The sequence below is a fragment of the Mirounga angustirostris genome, unplaced genomic scaffold, assembly GCF_029215605.1.
Source record: "Mirounga angustirostris isolate CCGP_5_RB_7025 unplaced genomic scaffold, mMirAng1.0.hap1 SCAF_7, whole genome shotgun sequence".
In the NCBI taxonomy this organism is placed as follows: Eukaryota; Metazoa; Chordata; class Mammalia; order Carnivora; family Phocidae; genus Mirounga; species Mirounga angustirostris.
This window is the reverse complement of record NW_026991715.1, coordinates 4,131,762-4,146,739: the sequence shown is the minus strand read 5'-3', so window position 1 is coordinate 4,146,739 and position 14,978 is coordinate 4,131,762. Positions and strand designations below refer to the sequence as shown.

Below are 14,978 nucleotides of genomic sequence, written 5' to 3'. Positions count from 1 at the left end.
TTGGTGCCAAGGTCTGAAATTGAATTTGCTGACTCTGGTAATGGTTAAAGTTTGGTTTCCTTGAGATCCAATGAGCAGGGCCCATGCACATTAAAAGTTGAAAATCTTTATTTTATCAATGTCTAGCATATCTTTTACTTACAGTGCCTCAGCCATTTACTCTTATTGCTGAGGTCCAAAGTCCAGAACAAAAATACTATAAGGATGTATGAAAGCAGGACAAATGTAAATTTTAATGTACTAAATATAAAGTAAATAAATTTTTCAATAGTGAAAACTGGCCAAGTGAGAACAAAATATATTGATATAACAAATTTCATAATGGATCCCGTTTGGCTGCTGCCAGTTTATCCAATTCCTCTCACTATAGACGTCCCAGAAAATGTTTCTCTAGCCATTGTCTCAAAGCCCCCTTGACGTCTTCGTTCCTCACACTGTAGATAAGGGGGTTCAACACAGGTGTGAAGATGGTGTAAGAAGCAGAGACCACCTTGTCATGGGCCACTGAGCGGTAGGATTTGGGCCACACGTAGATGAGTAGGAGAGGGCCACAGAAGAGCCCCACCACAGCCAGGTGAGAGGAGCAGGTGACAAACGCTTTCTTCTGAGCTGCAGTGGACCGCATGCGGAGCCCAGCAGCCAAGATGAGACTGTAGGAAGCCAAAAGGAGAGACAGAGGGATCAAGAGCATCAGGAGGCAGCACACATACGTGAAAAACTTAAAAAAGGTAGCGTGGGCACAGGCAAGGTGCGTGAGTGTGGGTGCCTCACAAAAGAAGTGGTTGATTTCTCGAGAATGGCAGTAAGGGAAGCTCAGAGTGGCACCAGGCTGCATCAGCCCATCCACCCCTCCCCGAAGCCAGTAGCCTGTGGTCACGTGCAAGCAGAGCTTCTGATTCATGAGGATGGGGTAGCACAGGGGGTGACGTATGGCCACATAGCGGTCATAGGCCATGGCCGCTAAGAGGAAGCACTCACCCTCTCCCAGCATGGGAAACAGTAAACTCCGGGCTCCACAGCCAGCAGGAGAGATGGACCTGGTGCCCATCAGGTAGTTGGTTGCCATCTGGGGGACTATGGTGGAGACCGGCATCATGTCCACGAGGGAGAGCTGGCTAAGCAGGAAGTACATGGGTGTGTGCCGCTGGGGTCCTCATGGTTGAGCACAATCATGAGGGCATTGCCCATCAGGAGATGAGGAAGAGCATGAGCACCATTGAAAATTGGAACAGATGGGTCTGAGTGCAGTTAAAGAGCCCTAAAAGAATGAAGTATACTGTGTGGTGTCATTTGCATCTTCCATGGCTCAGTTCATGCCTGGAAGGCAAGGAATTATAAGGAGTCAGAGTTGTTTGAAAGGAAGGTTAGGCATTTATTTAAGAAGATGTGGTCAAACGACAGAAAAAAATGAGACTTGGAGGAATAATTATGTCTTTAATCTTTCACTTCATGACAAGATGTTTGCCTTAGCATCCTATCATACATCTCTGTTATTATTATACAATATTTTTAATCCAAATAAATTGCATAACAAGTATATCTTTTAGTACACATCACACTTCTGTTATTTCTGTATATCTTGTTAGTATGTCACACATAATTTACTCACGGTGTTAGGAAATATTATGCCTTCCCAGTTTTCTAAAATTTGTGTACTTCTGTGTTGAAAGAGCCTCATAGTCATGCCTTTTAGTTAATATTAAAGTGATATATCTCTTAATTATGGCTATGGCTTTTTCATGTTTCTCATATGTTTAAGTTAATGTCTCAAGATTTTCTTTGATGTCGTGAGAAATTGTTTTAACTTAAAAAGTACAGAAAAATAAATATAAAACTACTATAACTCAGTTTTCAGGTGAGAGACACAAAATGGCTATATTTCTCTATTTTACATGTGTGTTTAGTACATGGTTTCAATATGCCAGGCTTCCAGCTACCACAGATATTGCAACAAAGCACCTACCACCATATTGGTCATATTATCATTGTGTTTACGCACGATTAGAGGGAACTTACCTCAGTGTAGAGACCTTGCAAGAGTTAATTTTTATACCTAGTATGTACTCGCAAAATGCTGAATTTGATTAAATGTGTGCATGACAAAAAGTCAATTTCATAAATGTTTATAACACTAAGGAACATAAAAAATGGGTTTACTTATTTGAATTTTGTTACCAGTAATCATACATCCTCAAAGGTAGGAGGTAGATTAATTTATTAACTGATTAAATTATTAATTATAAAATTAATCACATTTTAATTAACTGGTAATTTGACTAATTATCTAACTGGTTTATTAAGACCTGCTTAAATCAAGTTATGTCCAACTTACTCTGAAATATAGCATTACCTGCAAATAAAACATGGAGAATCTCCTTTATTTTCAGAGATTATTTATATATTCCCTAAAGCCTCAGGCTTTCATTTTTCTTATCTGTAAGTATCTATGGTAGTAGAATTAGATGTATATGCAAATGATTTCTTTTTTATATTTATGTAACGTTTGTATTTCCCTTACAAATTCACTCTATCAAAAACTAAAATAGATTAATGATTACCAAGATTTTAGGATTGGAATTTATTCATAATCTATAAGATAGCAAATCCTTATTTACTATTTATGTAAATTAATTGGTAAGCAGTGAAAAATTTTAAATGTGCAAAACCTTTCATAAATATTACATTGTTTTAAGTATCTAGCATATATGAGCAATACCCAGAGTATCATTAAATGATACAGATATTCTGTGCATCAAAATAGCTATAAATAAGACACAATAATGAGCATATCACAATCATGGTTTAATTCAATAATATATATATGGCATATGTATATAGTTTTTTATTCTATTTATTTATTTTTATTTTTTTAAAGATTTTATTTATTTATTTGACAGAGAGAGAGTTAGTGAGAGCAGGAACACAAGCAGTGGGAGTGGGAGAGGGAGAAGCAGGCTTCCCACAGAGCAAATAAATAAATAAGTAAAATCTTTTTTAAAAACTACATATAGTGGCACCTGCGTGGCTCAGTCATTAGGCTCAGGTCATGATCCCGGGGTCCTGGAATCGAGTCCCACATCGGGCTCCCTGCTCGGCGAGGAGCCTGCTTCTCCCTCTCCCACTCCCACTGCTGGTGTTCCCTCTCTCGCTGTATCTGTCAAATAAATAAAATATTTAAAAAAAATAAAATACTAAAATTTCTGTTACATCAATTTTGAATTGAAGTTTATATTTTATATTGCATGTATTTGAGATACTTCTATGTTATTATCCACTTAAAATCAATGGGCAGCTCTATTTTTAATTCTTTGAGGAACCTCCATACTGTTTTGCAGAGTGGCTGCACCAGCTTGCATTCCCACCAACAGTGTAGGAGGGTTCCCCTTTCTCCACATCCCCGCCAACATCTGTCCTTTCCTGACTTGTTAATTTTAGCCATTCTGAGTGGTGTGAGCTGGGATCTCATTGAGGTTTTGATTTGGATTTCCCTGATGCCGAGCGATATTGAGCACTTTTCCATTTGTCTGTTGGCCATTTGGATGTCTTCTTTGGAAAAATGTCTGTTCATGTCTTCTGCCCATTTCTGGATTGGATTCTTTGTTCTTTGGTGTTGAGTTTGATAAGTTCCTTATACATTTTGGATATTAGCCCTTTATCTGATATGTCATTTGCAAATATCTTCTCCCATTCTGTCGGTTGTCTTTTGGTTTTGTTGACTGTTTCTTTTGCTGTACAAAAGCTTTTTATCTTGATGAAGTTCCAATAGTTCATTTTTACCCTTGCTTCCCTTCCTTTAGTGATGTTTCTAGGAAGAAGTTGCTGCGGCTGAGGTCGAAGACGTTGCTGCCTATGTCCTTCTTTAGGATTTTGATGGACTCCTGTCTCACATTGAGGCCTTTCAACCATTTGGAGTCTATTTTTGTGTGTGGTGTAAGAAAATGGTCCAGTTTCATTTTTCTGCATGTGGCTATCCAATTTTCCTAACACCATTTGTTGAAGAGACTGTCTTTTTTCCATTGGACATTCTTTCCTGCTTTGTCAAAGATTAGTTGACCATAGAGTTGAGGGTCCATTTCTGGGCTCTCTATTTTGTTCCATTGATCTATGTGTCTGTTTTTCTGCCAGTATCATACTGTCTTGATGATGACAGCTTTGTAATAGAGCTGGAAGTCCGGAATTGTGATGCTGCCAGCTTTGCTTTTCTTTTTCAACATTCCTCTGGCTATGCGTGGTCTTTTCTGGTTCCATACAAATTTTAGGATTATTTGTTCCATTTCTTTGAAAAAAGTGGATGGTATTTTCATGGGGATTGCATTGAATGTGTAGATTGCTCTAGGTAGTATTGACATCTTCACAATATTTGTTCTTCCAATCCATGAGCATGGAACATTTTTCCATTTCTTTGTGTCTTCCTCAATTTCTTTCATGAGTATTTTAGAGTTTTCTGAGGACAGATCCTTTGCCTCTTTGGTTAGATTTATTCCTAGGTATCTTATGGTTTTGGGTGCAGTTGTAAATGGGATCAACTCCTTAATTTCTCTTTCTTCTGTCTCGTTGTTGGTGTATAGGAATGCCACTGATTTCTGTGCATTGATTTTACATCCTGCCACTTTACTGAATTCCTGTATGAGTTCTAGCAGTTTTGGGGTGGAGTCTTTGGGATTTTCCACATAAACTATCATATCATCTGCAAAGAGTGAGAGTTTGACTTCTTCTTTGCCGATTTGGATGCCTTTGATTTCTTTTTGTTGTCTGATTGCTGTGGCTAGGACTTCTAATACTATGTTGAATAGCAGTGGTGAGAGTGGACATCCCAGCCATGTTCCTGACCTTAGGGGGAAAGCTCTCACTTTTTCCCCATTGAGAATGATATTCACTGTGGGTTTTTCTTAGATGGCTTTTATGATATTGAGGTATGTACCCTCGATCCCTATACTCTGAAGAGTTTTGATCAAGAAAGGATGCTGTACTGCATCAAATGCTGTTTCTGCAACTATTGAGAGGACCATATCGTTCTTGTTCTTTCTTTTATTAATGTATTGTAGCACATTGATTGATTGCAGATGTTGAGCCAACCTTGCATCCCAGGGATAAATCCCACTTGGTCACGGTGAATAATCTTTTTAATGTACTGTTGTATCCTATTGGCTAGTATTTTGGTGTGAATTTTTGCATCCATGTTCATCAAGGGTATAGGTCAGTAATTCTCCTTTTTGATGGGGTCTCTGTCTGGTTTGGGAATCAAGGTAATGGTGGCCTCATAAAACGAGTTTGGAAGTTTTCTTTCCATTTCTATTTTTTAGAACACTTTCAGAAGAATAGGTTTTAATTCTTCTTTAAATGTTTGGTACAATTCCCCTGGGAAGCCATCTGGCCCTGGGCTTTTGTTTGTTGGGAGATTTTTGATGACTGCTTTAATTTCCTTAGGGGTTATAGGTCTGTTCGTGTTTTCTGTTCCTTCTTGGTTCAGTTTTGGTAGTTGATACATCTCTAGGGATGCATCCATTTCTTCCAGGTTATCTAATTTGCTGGAATAGGGTTGCTCATAATATGTTCTTACAATTCCTTGTATTTCTTTGGTGTTGGTTTTGATCTCTCCTCTTTCATTCATGATTTTGTTGATTTGGGTCATTTCCAGGTCTCCTACACCTCCGCCATCTTGCTTCCTACCCTTGAACAATAACTTTTTGATTTGTTTTTGTTTTAATCCCCCTGGTTGCAGATGGCAAAAATACTTTGCTGTGGTAATACTTAAGGGGAAGTTTAGCATAGTGATCATGATGGCAGATATCTCTCAGGAAGGAGAAAATCATTTAGAACAGAAGAGGGGTACAAGAGAATTCATTGTATTGATATTTGTATATATCTTAATCATGTTTACAAGTAGTCTTTTGAAATTACTAAAAAATACAGTTAAAAAAAATAAAAGAACTATCACTGTTGGTGAAAAACTTTGCCATGTCTCCAGCTAAAAGCAATACATAAAGAGGAACAATTTAGGTATTGGAGAGACTTTGGTGGTATGATATTCTCCCAAAATTAATGTGTGGGAACACCTTTAATACACAATCACATGAGCTGGGTGGGTAGACTTTCTCATTATTCTTGCAGTATTCAGCACCTGTCCAGGAATATTCTGGATGAAATCACAACTAATTAAGTCTTGAGATCATTGCTCTTGCTTTTAATCTAGTCCTCACAGCTCTGCAAAAATTAAAAGCTGCTGTAGATATGGAACTCTTTGGAACTTCCCACAGGAAAGGAAAGGAAGTATAACACACCTCTCAGTTTAACCAACTGTGAATTATTTTTTAATGTACTTAAGTAATCTGACAGGCACAAACAGATCAATTGCATTAGCCAAAGGGATATTTATGATAATTCATGATAATAAGCCTGTTCTGTAGTTGAAAATAAAAATCAAATGCAATATAGGCTTACAACTTTAATCAGTTAGCTTAAAAAATTCAAATATAATTAACACACAGTGTTATATTAGTTTCAGATTTATTTATCAGTTTTAAAATGACTGACAAATTATAAACAAGAATGGGTAAAAATAGGTATCAAAAGAAGAAATAGTCACTGAGAGGTAATATATTATGTCCATGTCAGGAAAAGAACTGGAAGTAATAGTCAGCTGTTAAAGCAAGCAGCTACAAATATATTATGCTCTCCTAACATATGTAAATTGAAGAGGGATTTGTATTCCAAATTGTCTTCAACAGGTTTATGCTACTGTCCTAATCCCTAAACCACTTAATATTTTTAAAATAAACCTATATGCTCAGGGTTAATTGCAAAGTCATGAATGACAACTCATGACATGACACGGATGCCCACTCTCACCACTGTTGTTTAACATAATACTAGAAGTTCTAGCCTCAGCAGTCAGACAACAAAAGGAAAATAAAGGCGTTCAAATTGGCAAAGAAGTCAAACTCTTTCTCTTCACTGATGACATGATACTTAATGTGAAAAAAATAAAAGACTCCACCCCCAAATTGCTAGAACTCATACAGCAATTCAGCAACATGGCAGGATAAAAAAATCAATGCAGAGAAATCAGTTGTGTTGCTATACACTAATAATGTGACTAAAGAAAGATAAATTAAGGAATTGATCCCATTTACAATTGCACCAAAAACCATAAGATACCTAGGAATAAACCTAACCAAAGAGGTAAAGGATCTCTCCTCTAGAAACTCCAGAACACTTATGAGTGAAATTGAGGAAGACATAAAGAGATGGAAAAACATTCCATGCTCAAGGATTGGAAGAATAAACATTGTTAAAGTATCTATGCTGCTCAGAGCCATCTACACATTCAATGCAATCCCTATCAAAATAACATTGACATTTTTCAAAGAGCTAGATCAAACAATCCTAAAATTTATATGGAACCAGAAAAGACCCCAAATCACCAGGAGAATATTGCAAAAGAAAACCAAAGCTTTGGTCATCACAATGCGGGACTTCAAACTCTATTACAAAGCTGTGCTCATCGAGACAGTATGCTATTGACACAAAAACAAGCACATAGATCAATGGAACAGAGTAGAGAGCCCAGAAATGGACCCTCAACTCTATGGTCAACTAATCTTCTACAGAGCAGGAAAGACTATCCAATGGAAAAAAGAAAATATCTTCAATAAATGGTGCTGGGAAAATTGGACAGCCACTTACAGAAGAATGAAACTGGAACATTCTCTTGCACCATACACAAATATAAACTCAAAATGGATGAAACACATAATGTGAGACAGGAATCCATCAAAATCCTAGAGGAGAGCATAGGCAGTAAACTCTACAACATTGGCCACAGCAAATTCTTGCAAGACATGTCTCTAAAGGCAAGGGAAGCAAAAGCAAAAATAAATTATTGGGACTTCATCAAGACAAAAAAAACTTCTGCACGGCAAAGGATAGAGTCAACAAAACTAAAAGGCAACCTACAGAATGGGAGCAGATATTTGCAAATGACATATCAGATAAAGGGCTGGTACCCAAGATCTATAAAGAACTCATCAAATTCAACACTCAAAAAACAAATAAGCCAGTCAAGAAATGGGCAGAAGACAAAAAGAGACACTTCTCCAAAGAAGACATACAAATTGCTAACAGACACTTGAAAAAATGCTCCACATCACTTGTCTTTAGGGAAATACGAATCAAAACCACAATGAGATATCATCTTACACCAGTTAGAATGGCTAAAATTAACAATACAGGGAGCAAAAAATGTTGGTGAGGATGTGGAGAAAGGGAAACCCTCTTACACTGCTGGTGGAAAGGCAAGCTGGTATAGCCACTCTGGACAACAATATGGAGGTTCCTCAAAAAGTTAAAAATAGAGCTACCCTCCAACACAGCAATTGCACTACTAGGTATTTACACCCAAGATACAGATGTAGTGAAAAGAAGCGGCACATTCACCCCAATGTTCATTGCAGCAATGTCCCCAAAGCCAAACTGGGGAAGGAGCCAAGATGCCCTTCAACAGATGAATAGATAAAAAAAATGTGGTTCATATATACAATGGAGTATTACTCAGCAATTAGAAAGAATGAATACCTACCACTTACATCAATATGACTAGAACTGGAGGGTATTATGTTAAGTGAAATAAGTTAATAAGAGAAAGATAATTATATGGATTCACTCATATGTGAAGTATAAAGACTAGTGCAGAGGACGATAGGGAAGGGAGGGAAAACTGAATTGGAAGAAATCAGAGCGGGAGACAAACCTTGAGAGACTCTTGACTCTGGGAAACAAACTGAGGGTTCAGACAAGGAGGTGGGTGGGCAGATGGGTTTATTGGGTGATGGGCATTAAGGAGGCCAGGTATTATGATGAGCACTGGATGTTATACACTACTAATGAATCACTGACATATCAAAAACTAATGATATACTATATATTGGCTAATTAAATTTAAATAAAAAAAGAAAACTCGGGACATAATTGTCTGTTAAATAACACAATTCAAAGATTAAGATATTAAATAAAAACATTTTCCTTAACTAATCAAACTATCCTATTGCTTGAATGTAATGGGCCTGTTTTATAGGTAGAAAAAATTATTCAAACGGAGCTTAAGACTTTAATCAATAAGTTAATTTAATACTTTTAAAAAACTAAAAATAATTAATAGTTATCAAAAGAAGATATATTCACTGGGACTCAGTGTGATTATTCAATGTGATTAGTTCAGAAAAAGAACTGGGGGGCATGATATTCTGTATTAATGCAAGCATCTATAAACATATTATCTTGTACAATCATATTTTAATCAAAAGTTTTCATGTTCATGTCATAGGGGAAGGGAGGAAAATGAAACAAGATGAAAGCAGAGAAGGAGACAAACCATAAGAGACTCAATCTCAGGAAACAAACTGAGGGTTGCTGGAGAGGAGGGAGATGGGAGGGATGGAGTGGCTGGGTGATGGACACTGGGGAGGGTATGTACTATGGTGAGCACTGTGTATTGTGTAAGACTGATGAATCACAGACCTGTACCCCTGAAACAAATAATACATTATATGTTAATAAAAAAATAAAAATAAAATAAAATAAAGTACTATTTCCTACTTAAAAAAAAGTTTTCATGTTCTTAAAAGTCTTCAGTGGATATCTTCATTATTTCCCTAAACCTAAAATATTTAACAATTTAAAAATAAGCCTATATGCTCAACAAAAATTGTAAAACCACATATTAAGACCAATGAAATAATTGTTTGCTAAATCAAGAATTTAGAAAATTAAGACATGGAAATTTTCCTAAACTAATCAAACTATCCCATCAATTGAATGTAACAGTTTTGATGATTAGGTCTCTGCCTTATTCTATTCTTACATGATGGTACTCTTTCCCTATCACCAACTCAGGAGATGATTTTTTAAAGTAGCCTGGAAATATACCACACAGATATTCAACAATGGCTAGCTGGGTCATTATTTATCGACAAGGATATGCTTAATTTTTGTAATAGTTTGAAAAAATGCCTGCAGTACTATACATAAGATCACCTGTTTCCCACACAAAGTTCCTAAAACCTTTGAAATTTGTTCAGTTATATATACTAGCAGTTTTTGTTTGTTTTTTATAATGAGCCTGCTTTGTCACTCCCAAGTTCATGTTATTGAGTTCATGTTATTGAGGTGACTCAAGATGCGGCCCCAAGATAACTTCAGGATGAGGGCTAATCTGCAGAGTAATGACCCATGTGTTTAGAGGGTTACAGGATTAGAACTATGTCCCCCACCCCATAGTCTCTGGGGACAGAGTATGGCTGAAGATTTTCAATCATCAGTGACCAATAACTAAAACAATAATGCCAGTCCGCTAAAACTTCCATAAACAACTCTGAGACAAGGAGGCTAAGAAAGTTTCTAGGTTGGTGACTATATTAATGTTATGAGGGTGGTGCAAGCAGAGATTGCCCTCAGATTGAAAGTACTTCCAGCTTAGGTATATGATTCGTACTATGATATAAAATAGCTGCCCCTTCTTCACAAAGGCCAGGACCTCTACCCCATTCATTCATGTTAGATCTAGAGGCTCACAAATGGTATTGTTATTGGTTACCAAATATATTGACTCCCTCAAAATGGAAAGAAGTCCCAATCTTTGTGGTATTAATTCCATTCACCAGCACCTGTTGTAGCCTAGGATGCAATAGGGAAGTGAAAGGAGGTCAACACCCTTCTCAGGTAGAAAAAAGGTGTCAGAGTGGTCAAGAGAGGTGTCTTCCACCTCTCTAAATCCCAGGAAACTTCAGCAATATTCTCGAGGTGATGCTATTTGGAAACTGAGGGGGATCTTGGTAATGGACTTCTAGGTTGTTAGTGTACTTTCCTCATTTTGTAGGGATTGACTATGGGATCACCTTTCTCAGTCCCAAAGGATTCCCTCTTGGGTTGCCTGCTAACACATTGGAGTCAATTTGGACAACAGGATTTAAAGAAGCACCTCATCTTCTTCTATAATAATGCCTGGCTTCAATGTTCTCTGGAGGATGATGAAAAATGGCCATAAATGGGTCCTTAAATGTTAATACCGTTTATAAGTTAGAACACTTTTGTGGGTGTCAGGAAAAATGGACCAAAATCCCATATGGTTAGACCCTTATGGTCCAGTACCAAAATGCTGATCTGTCCATCCTCCTTTAGGTGGCCTAAGGACACCACTCTCCTTACCCTCTACCCTTCGATCCACCATCAGATCAGCTGCATCAACCCTTCTACTTCTGTTAATCCACCAAGTCACCTATGATCTGTCATGTTTTCTATGTGCCTCCACCTTGTCTCTCTTGTAAACTGGTTGTTGCCAAGATCCTGTACATGTCTCCCTCTATTTTCCTGAATCACTCATCTCCTCTTTGCTTCTTCTTTTGTGTGTCAGATATGGAATATGTTTTGAGAGAACTGGATGAATATTGCCTATCATTGTATATGGGCTTTCCTCCCTCATTCACTTCTAGGTTTATGGCTATGATAATTGGAGCCAATTATCTGGTCTATCTACCTCAAGACAGGGACTTTAAGGAATACTCCCAAGCAGCTCCTGAAACTCCTTTTGTTTTGGGGAAGTTCCCTGTCTTCTCCAGCCCAACATGTGTTGCCTATTTTCACATTTTGTTGGTGGATAGAAAATATGTGTCTCTTCCTCTGAACGAGCTGACCAGCTTTGCTACTTGGAGTCCAATTTCTTTGCACTCTGGACTGTTATCTTCCTCCAGTCTTGCTGATGGCACCTCACCTCTTTTGCCTCTATCTCCCCCTCCTGTTTCTGCCCTACTATGGGTGCAGCTTGCATAACTGGCTCCTCTACCATCCTCATGCCTCCAGTGTTATTGGCTGGTGCTCTTCCTATGCTTGGTATTAAGGAGCAAAGAGCACCCCAAGCTGTTGGGCCACCTCTTTATGAGGTTCAACCTGGAGGACATACTTAATCAAGATTCAGGGTCCCAAGGGTTCCTTTAGACTTTAACTGCCCCTTCCTTTTCCTTGACAGTGGGGAACACATTGATTGACCTTTAAGTGAAACCAGGTGCAACATATTTATATTTAAACTGATTTAAGATTGTTAGTTTAATTAAGGTAGACATGTCTTTGGAGTTATCAGCATTAAATATAAAACTTTTATTCTACCAAGTTTTGCTAAAACTCAAATAAGCTCATGGGATCTCTGTTGCAATTTGTCATCAAGAAGATGAATTAAAATGATGGTTAATTTTGTCTGTCTCAAATATTTTAATGGATAATAGTCAAAAAACAGGTAGGTTAAATACATGAACATATTTATATATAAGACTTTTAATAGCTTTCAAAATCTTTGGTATCCTGACTCTTTGAAGATTTGTTAAGTTAAATGATAAATTTGATTGAGTTCATTGGGTAATAAAGTCTTTTCCAAATAAGATAAACAAGTAAAGTATTGATTACTGAAGATAGTTTTGTGCTTTTTGGCTGCTAATTGCAGAGACTTTGAAGATACTTGGATCTGCTGGTAACCATGTGTTATGCTTTTTTGAAAAACAGTACTAGAGAAAATCTTAAGTTTTTAGAATTAAAATATATTCATGAATTTCAGATCTAAAGAATTCTTGTGTAAGTGACAGTTCACAATTGGTTACTACTTAATTTTCACTAGAGACTAAAGTTTCTAAGAATTTAAATTCTGCTAAATGTAATTAAAATTGATGGCAATAACAGAAGCCAATTCTGTACTCAAGAAAATATGTTTATTTATAATAAAAATATATAAAGAATGGGGATACATATTATCAAGATGGGGGAGAGGTTATTCTGTCCTAAAATGAAACTGTTTGCTAAGAAAAGGCTTAGGATGAATTCTGAATGAAAAGGAAAGCTGTAGAAGGTTTGTGAAGGGAAATCTTTAGAAATTTTGTTATAAGGGATCAGGAGTACGGTTGAAAATGAATGGATTTTAAAGTACATTGGTATAAGTTTGAAAATCTGCTTTTCTATTTGTTAAAAAGATAAAGTTTATTTGGATTGCTAGTCTGCTCCTGATAATAAAATTTACAGAAAGCTTTTTCTTCTCATTTTTCTGCCCAGAAAACCAGTTTTTTTTTTTCTTCAACTACCTAAAAAAACCAGTCCATCTATGTTTTGTTTTTACCAGGTCTTTTATTACTTAAGGAAGTTAAAACTTCTCAGAGCACCAGTCTGGATCAGTTGTAGAGCATGCAACTCTTGATCTTAGGGTTTTGAGTTTAAGCATCACATTGGGTATGGAGCCTACTTTTAAATAAATAAATAAATAAATAAATAAACAAATAAACAAATAAACAAACAACATTCTCAATGTTGAAGGCTCTATCTATTGCTACCAAATATATGATTTCCTCTAGAATCTCTTATTGTCACTTTGGTTAAATATAAATATGAGATTTATAATGTTCTGTAATATGTTTTAGGCATGTGCTTTAAACTTTCTGAGATTTTCAACAAATTTACAAGATTTACATTGTAGATGAAGACTTTTTTACTAATTTGGCTTATTTATTGGCATGTAAAATTACTTGGACAGCATTGTCAAAACAGTAGTGATAAACCTTAGGTTGTATTGTATGGGTAAATGCTACAGCTATTTTAGAGAACAGATCTTTAACCATGTCCATTTCTGATTTTTTTGTCATGTATTGTTACTGTTCTGATGCTTTTGCCAAATGTATTTTGCCTTCAAGAAGATTCATAGAAAAAATATTTTTTTTAAGATTTTATTTATTTGTCAGGGAGAGAGCACACAAGAAGGGGGAGTGGCAGGCAGAGGGAGAAGCAGGCTTCCCATTGAGCAAGGAGCTGGATGTGGGACTTGATCCCAGGATCCCAGGATCATGACCTGAGCTGACAGGATTTTTGACAAATACATGTGTTTGATATATTTAAAATCTTAAACTGACCTGGGTAAGAATTTCCAGAACTAATGGGAAAGCTGTGTTTAAACTAAATAAATATTAAAAACATAGGACTGAATGAATTAAAGAAAATGACAAAATATTCCTTTCTGAAAAAATTTCAGCATTTATCTTTTCTCCCTACCTGAACCCTCCAGAATTCGAAACTCAGTGAGTATTCTTTCTTCCATGGCAATTATAATAATTTGTGTCAGTTCCATGAGAATCTGTTCTCCCGGCAACAGGACACCATTGGAAACACGGGTGATATTACTAAGGCTTTGACTGGAATGTCATGTTTAAAATAGAACTGCATAGACCTGGATAGGATTAGACAGCTTTAAGGAATTAAGGTTGAGTTTTTGAAGCCAATAAAGCCCCTTGAGAATTTGGCCTGATATCTTGTTACGGATTTCCCAGCAGCCTGACCAGGTGAGTAAAGAAGTCACTTCCTGGAAGGTGCAGGGTATATTGGTGACCTCTAGAGGAGGAATACAGCTTCTACAGGTATTGCAGGCAAGTCTGATGACAAATGTTTGGCTTGACTCTGGCCTCAAAAGGCTATTAAAAGTTCAGTCTAGAGATTCCTTATCAAAAGTTCCAGCAAAGCAGATTTTAAAGGATCCATATAATCAATCAGTGTTCTTGCTGAGCTTATGTAAACAATTCGGCTAATTTTGTTAAAAATGGACTTGTTTTTCAAACAAAGAGTCCTGATTTGGCTATCTCTGGAAATGAGTGTAAGTTTAGAGAGAAAAATGTGTTTCAATAAAGTATCTGTTTAGATGTTAGATTCGAGTTTAGATTGGCTTTAAATGTTTGTTATTTGCCTAAGCTAGACAACTTGAGGTTAACTTCAGAGGGATTGCCATAACAGTTCAGATATAGACAATCTTCTTGCTTGTTACTCTGTGGGGATAATAAAAGAGACCTTTAGGGCATATGATTATTTAAACATCTGGACAATGGGATGGACTCCAAAACAATTTGTGTAACTCAGCTGTCACCTTAATCAATTCTATGTGGCTGGGTAACAAAATTGCTCCTTAA

General features: G+C 36.7%; 1 pseudogene; it reads right to left on the bottom strand.

The window, feature by feature from the left end:
* Positions 1-364: 364 nt before the first annotated feature.
* On the bottom strand, positions 365-14,119 carry LOC135365291 (olfactory receptor 2T8-like; annotated as a pseudogene).
* Positions 14,120-14,978: the final 859 nt, after the last annotated feature.